This window comes from Mauremys reevesii, unplaced genomic scaffold (genome assembly GCF_016161935.1).
Source record: "Mauremys reevesii isolate NIE-2019 unplaced genomic scaffold, ASM1616193v1 Contig52, whole genome shotgun sequence".
In the NCBI taxonomy this organism is placed as follows: Eukaryota; Metazoa; Chordata; order Testudines; family Geoemydidae; genus Mauremys; species Mauremys reevesii.
The window spans coordinates 90,962-102,738 of record NW_024100865.1 but is presented as its reverse complement, the minus strand read 5'-3'; positions in this window follow the sequence as shown (position 1 = coordinate 102,738).

Sequence of the window (11,777 nt, the reverse complement as noted above, 5' to 3'; positions counted from 1 at the left end):
GAAGATATTGAATAAAACCGGCCCCAGCACCGACCCTTGGGGCACCCCACTTGATACCGGCTGCCAACTAGACATGGAACCATTGATCACTACCCGTTGAGCCCAACCATCTAGCCAGTTTTCTATCCACCTTACCGTCCATTCATCCAGCCCATACTTCTTTAATTTGCTGGCAAGAATACTGTGGGAGATTGTATCAAAAGCTTTGCTAAAGTCCAGAAAGAGCACATCCACTGCTTTCCCCTCATCCACAGAGCCGGTTATCTCATCATAGAAGGCAATTAGGTTAGTCAGGCATGACTTGCCCTTGGTGAATCCATGCTGACTGTTCCTGATCACTTTCCCCTCCTTTAAGTGGCTCAGAATTGATTCCTTGAGGACCTGTTCCATGATTTTTCCAGGGACTGAGGTGAGACTGACTGGCCTGTAGTTCCCTGGATCTTCCTTCTTCCCTTTTTTAAAGATGGGCACTACATTAGCCTTTTTCCAGTCATCCGGGACCTTCCCCGATCGCCATGACTTTTCAAAGATAATGGCCCTGCAATCTCATCGGCCAACTCCTTTAGCACCCTCGGATGCAGCGCATCCGGCCCCATGGACTTGTGCTCGTCCAGCTTTTCTAAATAGTCCCGAACTACTTCTTTCCCCACAGAGAGCTGGTCACCTCCTCCCCATACCGTGCTGCAGAGTGCAGCTGTCTGGGAGCTGACCTGGGAGAAGACAGAGGCAAAAAAAGCATTGAGTACACTAGCTTTCTACACATCCTCTGTCACTAGGTTCCCTCCCTCATTCAGCAAGGGGCCCACACTTTCCTTGACTTTCTTCTTGTTGCTAACATATCTGAAGAAACCCTTCTTGTTACTCCTAACATCTCCGGCTAGCTGCAACTCCAAGCATGATTTGGCCTTCCTAATTTCACTCCTGCATGCCTGAGCAATACTTTTATACTCCTCCCTGGTTATTTGTCCAATCTTCCACTTCTTGTAAGCTGTTTTTTTGTGTTTAAGATGAGCAAGGATTTCACTGTTGAGCCACTAGCTGAGATACCTCCACATCATCCTGGTAGGGGGCGAAGAGGGAACAAAGCCACAAGGCCCACCCTCAAGCCCTGCACATCCCCAGAGCACTGCAGAAGGCCAGGGCTGTCCATGCAGAGGCCTTTTATCTCCACACCAGCTCTAGCCCCACGTTCAGTTGAAGGCAATGGGAGCACTGGCTCCACAGCCCCACTGAAAATCTGGCATTGGGGGGCACAAGATACTCTTGTTACAAAGGAACATTGAGATGATCAGAAAGCCGGAACCAGGGACCATTCTAGAGTTTGGCAGCTTTTACTTAGGAGAGTCAAGAGCTTTGATTCCTTCTAAATTAGACTCTTCCTCAGTCACCCTGTGTGAGTGTGTGGATAGAGAGAGAGAAAGTACATGGGCCCACCGGCCCCAGGGAAAAGGGTTGGAGGAAGTGCAGAGGAAGAGAATAGAAAGAATGGGGGCAGGGGTGGGAGGGAAGATGAAGGGGGAATCAAAATCATAGAGAGGAGAAGGGATAAAGAAATGGCTCAAGGGGAGGAGAAAGCAAGACAAAGAAGCCACCACGTTATTATCCAGCCAGGCTCGTGGAGCCTGGTGTAATAATTTGGGCCTCGTACACCTATCCCCATTATAAGCTTAACTTTGGGTAAGTGCATAAAAAATTGATCAAATGTTCCAATAATTCATAACAGGGAATGTTGAGGAAAGGGAGACAGACTGAGTGAGCCCAAACAGAAAGGCCAACTAGTAACTCAAGGACAGTGTTAAGATCATGCCTGGTCAAAAAGAGAACTGTGAGGCTGGAAATCAAGGGACCAAAACTGGTGTGTCGGAAATGAGATCTAATTGGTGGACAAAATAATAAGGGAAGGACTATTCCACCCATCGCTCCTTTGGGGTCCATTAGAAAAAAGACCTTCGGGAGAATGAAGTGCTCTGACTAGCTGGGAGCTGGGTGGACAGGGAGAAGTGAGCTTCACTGCATGGCTGCCACATCCACCATCTCCTAGGGACCACAGGATCCACCGTAACGCTCTTGGGCCTTCATGATCTTGATCCTGATGCTGAGAAATATCCTGTCCAGACCAGGCCTGAGAGAGAGGGACCCAGATGACACGGCCAGCTTCACTGGCTCCGGCCAAATCCCAAACACCACCTGGGAAGTAATACTTTGGTTCCTGCTGTCACCACTGGTCCCACCTTTGTGTGTAATTTTCCTTCCCTCCTATTTCTCCTCTTCCCTCTCCCTCTCCTTTTGCCTTCTGTTTAGTAAGAGTCTGGCTGAGCTGGCCAAGACTGCATATTTTGCAGCACTGCTGTGATCCTGTGACTAAAGAGGTGGCAAAAAGCAATGTTCTAAGCAGCCCAATGCTCATACAAGTTTGCCAGGTCTCAGACCGGCTGATCGGACCGTGTACTGTGCCTTTAGTTCGCCAGCAGTAAGGCTGCAAGTGAAAGTTTTTCAATCTTCCCCTCTGTCTGTGTTTTTGACATATTCTGTCTTTTCGGAAACAGCATCCGTCTGCAACAACAGATCCAGCCTATGTCAGCTAACTCCTTCTCTCTACCAAAAACAAAAACAAACAAAAGCAAATAAAAAACCCAAATAAGAAAGGGAAAAACAAGGGACAGCTATTACCATCTTTAAAGCCATCAAAGAGACCTTCAGACAGGGCTTGTCTCTTCTAAAAACTCTCTATAGCAAAAGAATATTGTAAAAACAAAAGCCTCACTCAATACGCTACATTTCAAATGTGTGAACTGTTTCCTTCTTGTTCTGTGTCTTTAATAAAAGGTTACAAAGATTTTTAACGGGGTGTTTGCTGTGGGACTGAGCAGACCAATGTCTGTGTGTTCCAAAATCCCAAGCCTTGTTTCACTGATTAGTGCTGTACAGTGGCAGGTCATGTTAACACCTTTCAATCTCTAGGCAAATATATTCCATTAAACCGAATACAAAAATCTTCCAGGCTATGGCTGCCTCTCGGCCCCCAACTCATAATAGCCCTTGGGAGAGCTGCATTGCTCAGCTGCCCCACACCCTCCCCCCCACCAGTGCCGGCCCCACAGCCACCTTCCTCTCCATCAACCCCACAGTCTCAACCTTGGGGTCAGCTACAACTCTGCCCCTCCTTCTCCTCCTCCCCCCACCCCACATCCAGGCTGCTACCCAATCTCGCCAGTCACAGAATCATAGAATACAAGGGTTGGAAGGGACCTCAGAAGGTCATCTAGTCCAACCCCCTGCTCAAAGCAGGACCAATTCCCAACTAAATCATCCCAGCCAGGGCTTTGTCAAGCCTGACCTTTAAAACCTCAAAGGAAGGAGATTCTACCACCTCCCAAGGTAACTCATTCCAATGTTTTACCACCCTCCTAGTGAAAAAGCTTTTCCTAATATCTAACCTAAACTTCCCCCACTGCAACTTGAGACCATTACTTCTTGTTCTGTCATCTGCTACCACTGAGAACAGTCTAGATCCGTCCTCTTTGGAACCCCCTTTCAGGTAGTTGAAATCAGCTATCAAATCCCCCCTCATTCTTCTCTTCTGCAGTCTAAACAATCCCAGTTCCCTCAGCCTCTCCTCATAAGTCATGTGCTCCAGCCCCCTAATCATTTTTGTTGCTCTCCACTGGACTCTTTCCAATTTTTCCACATCCTTCTTGTAGTGTGGGGCCCAAAACTGGACACGGTACTCCAGATGATGCCTCCATCTGTTGGCAGTGCCCCTACTTATACAGCCCAAAATGCTGTTAGCCTTCTTCAACTACACAGGGCACACTGTTGACTCATATCCAACTTCTCGTCCATTGTAACCCCCAGGTCCTTTTTCTGCAGAACTGCTGCCTAGCCATTCAGTCCCTAGTCTGTAGCAGTGCATGGGATTCTTCCATCCTAAGTGCAGGACTCTGCACTTTCCTTCTTGAACCTCATCCAATTTCTTTTGGTCCAATCCTCTACTTTCTCTAGGTCCCTCTGTATCCTAGCCCTACCCTCCAGCATATCTACTACTCTTCCCAGTTTAGTGTAATCTGCAAATTTGCTGAGGTGCAATCCACGCCATCCTCCAGATCATTAATGAAGATACTGAACAAAACTGGCCCCAGGACCGACCCTTTGGGGCACTCTGCTTGATACCGGCCGCCAACTAGACATGGACCCATTGATCACTACCTGTTGAGCCCGATGATCTAGCCAGCTTTCTATCCACCTTATAGTCCATTCATCCACTCCATACTTCTTGAACTTGCAAGAACACTGTAGGAGACCGTAGCAAAAGCTTTGCTAAAGTCAAGGAATAACACATCCACTGCTTTCCCCTCATCCACAGAGCCAGTTATCTCATCACAGAAGGCAATTGGGTTAGTCAGGCATGATTTGCCCTTGGTGAATCCATGCTGATCACTTTCCTCTCCTCTAAGTGCTTCAGAATTGATTCCTTGAGGACCTGCTCCATGATTTTTCCAGGGACTGAGGTGAGGCTGACTGGCCTGTAGTTCCCCAGATCCTCCTTCTTCCCTTTTTTAAAGATGGACACTACATTAGCCTTTTTCCAGTCATCCGGGACCTCCTCCGATCGCCATGAGTTTTCAAAGATAATGGCCAATGGCTCTGCAATCACCTCCGCCAACTCCTTTTGCACCCTCGGATGCAGCACATCCGGCTCCATGGACTTGTGCTCGTCCAGCTTCTCTAAATAGTCCCAAACCACTTCTTTCTCCACAGAGGGCTGGTCACCTCCTCCCCATGGTGTGCTGCCCAGTGCCGTAGTCTGGGAGCTGACCTTGTTCGTGAAGACAGAGGCAAAAAAACCCAAACACTGAGTACATTAGCTTTTTCCATAGCCTCTGTCACTAGGTTGCCTCCCTCATTCAGTAAGGGGCCCACACTTTCCTTGACTTTATTCTTGTTGTTAACATACCTGAAGACACCCTTCTTGTTACTCTTAACATCTCTTGCTAGCTGCAACTCCAAGTATGATTTGGCCTTCCTGATTTCACTCCTGCATGCCTCAGCAATATTTTTATACTCCTGCCTGGTCATTTGTCCAGTCTTCCACCTCTTGTAAGCTTCTTTTTTGTGTTTAAGATCAGCAAGGCTTTCACTGTTATTTACTATTCTTTCTACTGTGATAAAGTTCCTCCTCTATGGTGGGTCCTGCGCTTATTGGCAGATTTGCTCGCCTCAGATCTTCCCCTCTGGTGGAACCCACAGTCCGGGTCAACTCCTCCTGTGTCTGATCAGGAGTTGGGAGGTTTGGGGGAAACCCGGGCCTGCCCTCTACTCTGGCATCCAGCCCAGGGCCCTGTGGATTGCAGCTGTCTCTAGCACCTCCTGTAACAGCTGCATGACAACTACAACTCCCTGGGCTACTTCCCCATAGCCTCCTCCAAACACCTTCTTTATCCTCACCACAAGACCTTCCTCCTGGTGTCTGATAATGCTTGTACTCCTCAGTCCTCCAGCAGCACTCCCACTCCCCTCCTTGCATCTCTTGCTCCCAGCTCCTCACATGCACACCACAAACTGAAGTGAGATCCTTTTAAAACCCAGGTGCCCTGATTAGCCTGCCTTAATTGATTCTAGCAGCTTCTTGATTGGCTGCAGGTGTTCTAATCAGCCTGTCTTACTAAATTGTTTCCAGAAATTTCCTGATTGTTCTGGAACCTTCCCTGTTAACTTACCCAGGGAAAGGGGACCTACTTAACCTGGGGCTAATATATCTGCCTTCTATCATTTGGCCTGAGCCCATCACACTACACATTGGGAGGGTTTGTTCCTGCAACCTCAATAAGGATTCTTTAAAATATAGCCAGCTCTCCTGGACTCCTTTCCCTCTCACGTTATTCTCCCAGGAGATCCTGCCCATCAGTTCCCTGAGGAGTCAAAGTCTGCTTTTCTGAAGTCCAGGGTCCGTATTCTGCTGCTTTCCTTTCTTCAGGATCCTGAACTCAACCATCTTATGGTCACTGCCTCCCAGTTCCCATCCACTTTTGCTTCCCCTACTAATTCTTCCCAGTCTGTGAGCAGCAGGTCAAGAAGTGCTCTGCCCCTAGTTGGTTCCTCTAGCACTTGCACCAGAAAATTATCCCCTACACTTTCAAAAAACTTCCTGGATTGTCTGTGCATCGCTGTATTGCTCTCAAAGCACACATCAGGGTGATTGAAGTCTCCCATGAGAACCGGGGCCTCCGATCCAGTAACTTCTGTTAGTTGCCGGAAGAAAGCCTCATCCACCTCACTGCCCCCTGGTCTGGTGGTCTATAGCAGACTCCCACCACGACATCACTCTTGTTGCTCACACTTCTAAACTTAATCCAGAGACTCTCAGGTTTTTCTGCAGTTTCATACTGGAGCTCTGAGCAGTCATGCTGCTCTCTTACATGCAATGCAACTCTCCCACCTTTTCTGCCCTGCCTGTCCTTCCTGAACAGTCCTTCCTTTACCATGTCTCTACAATCCCCCTCGTCCTCTCAGCCCACCTGCTCCAGGCCTTGATCACCCACCCCCTTAACTCTGCCCTCCCCCCATATCTCCTCTCATTCCCCTTCAGAGCCCGCTGTAAAATCATCTCACCCGTCAGACCAGCCCATTCTGATCCCTCCCCTGGCTCCCTTGCAGGTCCTACACTACAGCCAGCAAATTCCCCAAAAATGCATCTCTCAGGGCCACCCAAACCACGTGCAAATTAAGCAAATCCTTTCAGCCACACATAAAAAGGGAATGTTTTGTTTTAAAAATTCAGCCAGTCTGTTTGGACCATTCCACAGCAAAATGTTGTCACTTTTCATTTTGAAATTGAGGCAATGTTAAAAAGAGAGGTAGAGGGGTCTTGAAAAACACCCACAAACAACCTGAAATGAACAACCAAAACAATTTTGTTTCAGGCCAAACCGAACCAATATATATATATCTATATATATATAGATATATAGATATAGATATAGATATAGATATATTGGTTCGGTTTGGCCTGAAACAAAATATATATATATATATATATATTTAATTCTCCGACTGGCCCCCAAACTGAAAAGTCACTGATTCGCTCAGCTCCATTCAGCACCCAAATGCAGCTCCTTCTTGAATCTTTGCAAATTTTGTCCCCATCTAACTCTCCGGGCTCATTCCCCCGCCACTCTCCCAGCCATTCCCTTTGCGTCATTCCCTGGTTCTCCCTTGCCATGCTGCTTCTCAGACTAACATTATTCTCCCCTGCTCCTGCCCCAAACTTTCCTCTCTTCCTTCAAGTTCCTCCTTAAACAAGAGCCTACTCAGGACAATGGGAAATCAAATAAACCAAGCAAGAGATTCGCTGCCCTCCCCTGGGTTGTACAGCCCCCAGCATGTTGGGACTCAAGAAATACCCACGGGTCCTGCACTCTGACTGCCTTTTATTGAAGCCTTTAGGAATGAGATTTAGTGTCCGTGTGTATCCTTCGGAAAGAATCTTCTCAGCCCTTTTATTCTCTCGGCCCAGGGCACCGATGCAGCTGTGTCTGGACTAGCAATTGGAGCGCCTCACGCTGAGACAGACGCCCAGTCCAGTCTCATGCTTCAGGGATTCCATGGTCACTGAGGGCTGAGGAAGAAATTTTTTACCCATATGGCAGAGAACAGCAAAGCTGGCCAGGTACATTGTGGGGATTTCACCTTCCCCTTTGCTGCTGCAAGAGGCAAGATACTGGAGTGGACTGACACAGAATGATTTTGCACCTTGTGGTTGAATCTCCTCTTCTCATGACACATTATACAGACAGGGTTTGTGGGGAGGCCCCGGGGCTCCTTTGGATTAAAATTCCCAACAAAAGCCAAGAGCAATGCTCCCTTAATCCAGCCTGGGGGATGCAAAGCCCAAGGGCTCTAGCCAGACAGCCCCAGCCCACCTTGCCTCTGTGATGTCAGCAATGGCCCTGTGTCACAAAGAGGGTAGGCCCTGTGTCACCAAGGGGTAGGCAGCCTGTGGCTCAGTGTGCTCTGGGAGCTGGAGGAGGGAGCACACGGCTGTCTGGGCTCTGCTTTTCAGACAGTTGGGAGCATTTTGGGGAGCATATAGCACCTGTTTACATAGAACTCGCAGAGGAATCCACATCTTCACTGTCATCTGCAATTATATGTGAAACATCAACAGTCTTCTGTGGCTCGACCATCCCAGCACAGGAGAGAGGGACCTTTCCTACCGTGTCCTCAGGGTTAGGAAAGAGAAGGACGAAATTATACCAAGCTCTGACAATCAGCCTTTCTTTAGGTAAATATCTAAACAGCAAAAATGGAAAACAAGGTTAAAATCACTGATTTAAATCAAGATTTCCTCTGCTTGCTGATTTAAATCACAGTGAAAATCATTGATTTGACTCGCTCTGATTTAAACCAGTTCGTGCTGCCGTGAACTCGGCGTGGGGTGGAAAGGGGTCATTTTAAATTGTGTTGGATGTCAAGTAATTTTATCCCAAAACTTAGTAAAAATATGTAGTTTAGAGAAACAAGCAATGCTAGGCTAGCTCTTCCTATCTCTTTTTCTGACCATTCAGGGGGTGACTCCACTAGTTTAGTCACAGGGGCTCTTTGACATACCTTAGGGGACACCAGGATTAAAACCAAGCAAAAGAATCTCTGTGAGTAACCATGGCTATTTGATTATTAAAGAAAAGAAAACACTAAACAAACCAACAAAAGACAGAACACAAATGAGAAAAGGCTGATTTCTGTTCAGTCTCATCTGTGTGCTTCACTCTGGAGCGCTTTTAACAGATGACACCTTTGTGAGCAGCTCTGCCTTTGATGGGGCACTTTTCTTTTGGTAAGTTGAAACCAAGGTCTTATTTCCCAAAATTGTTGTGAGTCAGACATACTAAGACTGTTTATGGATGGGCAAAATAATGTTAAGAGCAGGCGGATCCTATTAATAACTAGACTGTTTATCTAGATGGCAAAGTAAGCAATTTTAACTAAATCCTCGGAAATAGAAGAAAGTAGTAAAATTACCGAGTTAGAAGAAACCATTTAAGGAGCTGTCTAGAGACTGGCCAATGAACAAAATATTTAGAATCTTAAAGTCAGTTAAATCCCATGATTTCTCTGTTTCCCGATCTTTAGCCCTTGTCTCTTTCCCAAATGCATATGGTCGAACCATTTAGTGGTTCACAGGAGAAACTGTTAACATTTGAAGTTACATCAGTATTTCCATATCACAGCAAAACTGTTACAAGAGTTTACAACTCTAATCCCTTGACAGGGTTTTAGCTAACTTCTCTTACCAACACATGCTGAAGTTTTGGGGAGGTTGCCTTGGGCTGGTTTCTTCCCGAGGCTTCTCTCTTCTGTCTGTGTCAGCTTGCTTGTAGCGAGGGAGAGGATGAGTTGAGTTTGAACAGGGTCGCAGCAGGGTTGCAGAGCATGTGCAGGGTGCTCACTTAGAGTTTTTATACTCTCCTCTTCCCTATTTCCGTGCAATTTTAGAAAAACACCCTCTCTCGCCTTTCCTTGGCTCCGTACATTCATGGAGACTCTTCATCTTATGCATAGGTAGTTTGTTAATGGGTATATGTGTTAGGGCTGTAAGTCTTCCTTGACAGTTCTATTTCCTTTGTTTATGTGGGGGAGATTCTCAGAACAGCTTCAAATTTAGTCTTGTCACTCTTCTTATTCAGTTCGTTTTCTGAGATATTTCTTCAGTTTCATTAGGGTTCAGCAGGAAATGAAATTCTGTTTTTAAAAGTCCAAACATGCCTGTTCTTTATGAGAAGGTTTTTAGTTCTGGAAGCAGTCTTTTAAAATCAAATCATTCTTAGCAAGTCTTTAGCTTAAATAGTGATTGAAGAAGTTGTTGATTCTTTAGAACAATTGTTGGAGAGATGATTCTTCTTATGTTTCGGAGTTGGGAGGAGGAGTGGCTGGAGCTCTGCTAGTAACGAATTAATTCCCCATTAATATAATAAATAGTCTAGACTTAAATGTCTTCTTATAGTGGTAATCAGCTGAGCAAGGTCATTTGATTTCATGTTAGTACATAATGCATTTTACCACCTGTAGCAATGATATTAGAAAACCACATTAGATGCTTTTCATTCAGTTAAAATACTTTGCAAACATGCCCTCCAAAACAGTTTGCCATTTCAATATTTTAGAAATCAACTAAAGTTTTCCACAAAACTTTTTCTCAACTACACACATTTTTCTGTAAAGTTTGAAGAACCCAAGCAGAGGGTTTTGTTGCAAAAAGGGGCTGGTAGAGTGCATTTTACGGCCTAGATTTATTGTTCTAACATATATGGAGATATACTTATCTCATAGAACTAGAAGGGACCCTGAAAGGTCACTGAGTCTAGCCCCATGCTTTCACTAGCAGGACTAAGTCTTGATTTTTGCTGCAGATCCCTAAATAGCCCCCTCAAGGAGTGACTTCACAACCCTGGGTTTAGCAAGCTATGAGCTCAAACCACTGAGCTATTCCTCCCTAGCCCTTGCCCGAGCCCTAAATTCATTTTGGAATATCCAACATAAATAACATCCTCACCTTCTATGGGTCCAAATCTTTCCTAAAACATTTGTCTTTATAACGTGTTTTATTGAGTTAAAGGGTTAGATCTATACTAAACTGGCAGTCTACAGAAGAGGGGGTGCTCTGGTGTAGATAAAACACTCTTTTGGGTGCTTTGATTTTTGACCCAAGTTCCTTAGAGTTACAAGTGATTTGTTATAGCAATTCAACTTCTATGAAATATTTTGTACAAAGCACAAATGCCAGTAATCGACCCATATTTTAAACAGAGCACAAAAAGAAAATAGTATAAAAGTTAAAGCAAGTTAAAATGAGGACAGTTGCCTTTGAAAGTTTGTACAGATACTCTTGTGGGACATAAACAGGTTTATGGTTAAGGAGATGTTATTTTCTGGACATTTGCTCATTTCTGGATGGCAGAAAGCTGAAGCCTTCTGCAATGTCTTTGATTAGCGTGAACATTTTATAACCTAGCTAACAAAAACTGGGCTACTCATATTTTCAAGCATCCTGGTGATAAATGTATATTTGAATGTTCAGTAAAGGCACAAACATGTTTGTAATGACCTAACATTATAAAAATAAGTTATAATAATGCTATTCATAAAATGTTTACATCAATGTTGAGGTCTCGCCACCTCATAGTGGTCTTGTCTCTCCAGCCAGGCAGGCAGCAAAAACCTAAGTCTGGGTCTCCTTGGCCCATCTAGAAGCATGTGTGAGTATGGTGGGGTCTGTGTCATGGGAAGGAAGCCTCAGGGACTCATTCATGTTGGTTCTTGTCTTAGGAGCTGATATGGATCTTTATGGCTACCTCCGCGACTGCTGGTCCAGTCTGGAGGTGAGTAGGAATTCTCCCCAGAAATGGTCCTCCTCTCCCCCATTGCTGTCCTCTCCAGAGCTACCTGCAGGGGACTGCTGGGAATCTGCATGGAATCTCCATGTGCTTGGGGCAGATTCTCCAGACATTTCTAGCCCCTATTGCCCCTGCCCATGTTATCTCAGCTCCCTACCTGTGGGGTGAGGTGTTTGTCAAATGCCTTGGAGATGGGTGTGCAGTATAAATGCTCTGGGCTGTGACTGGTGGCAGTCCCTCTCCAGAGGTGCCCTGCAGTGTCATTAGTTCTCCACTCAGCTGTATTGTCTACCTCACCCCCTGCGGTTTCTATCAGTGACCAGGAAAGGAGAAATGACCCCTCCCTTTGCACTTATCCACAGCCACAGACCAGGGGAACGAGGCTAC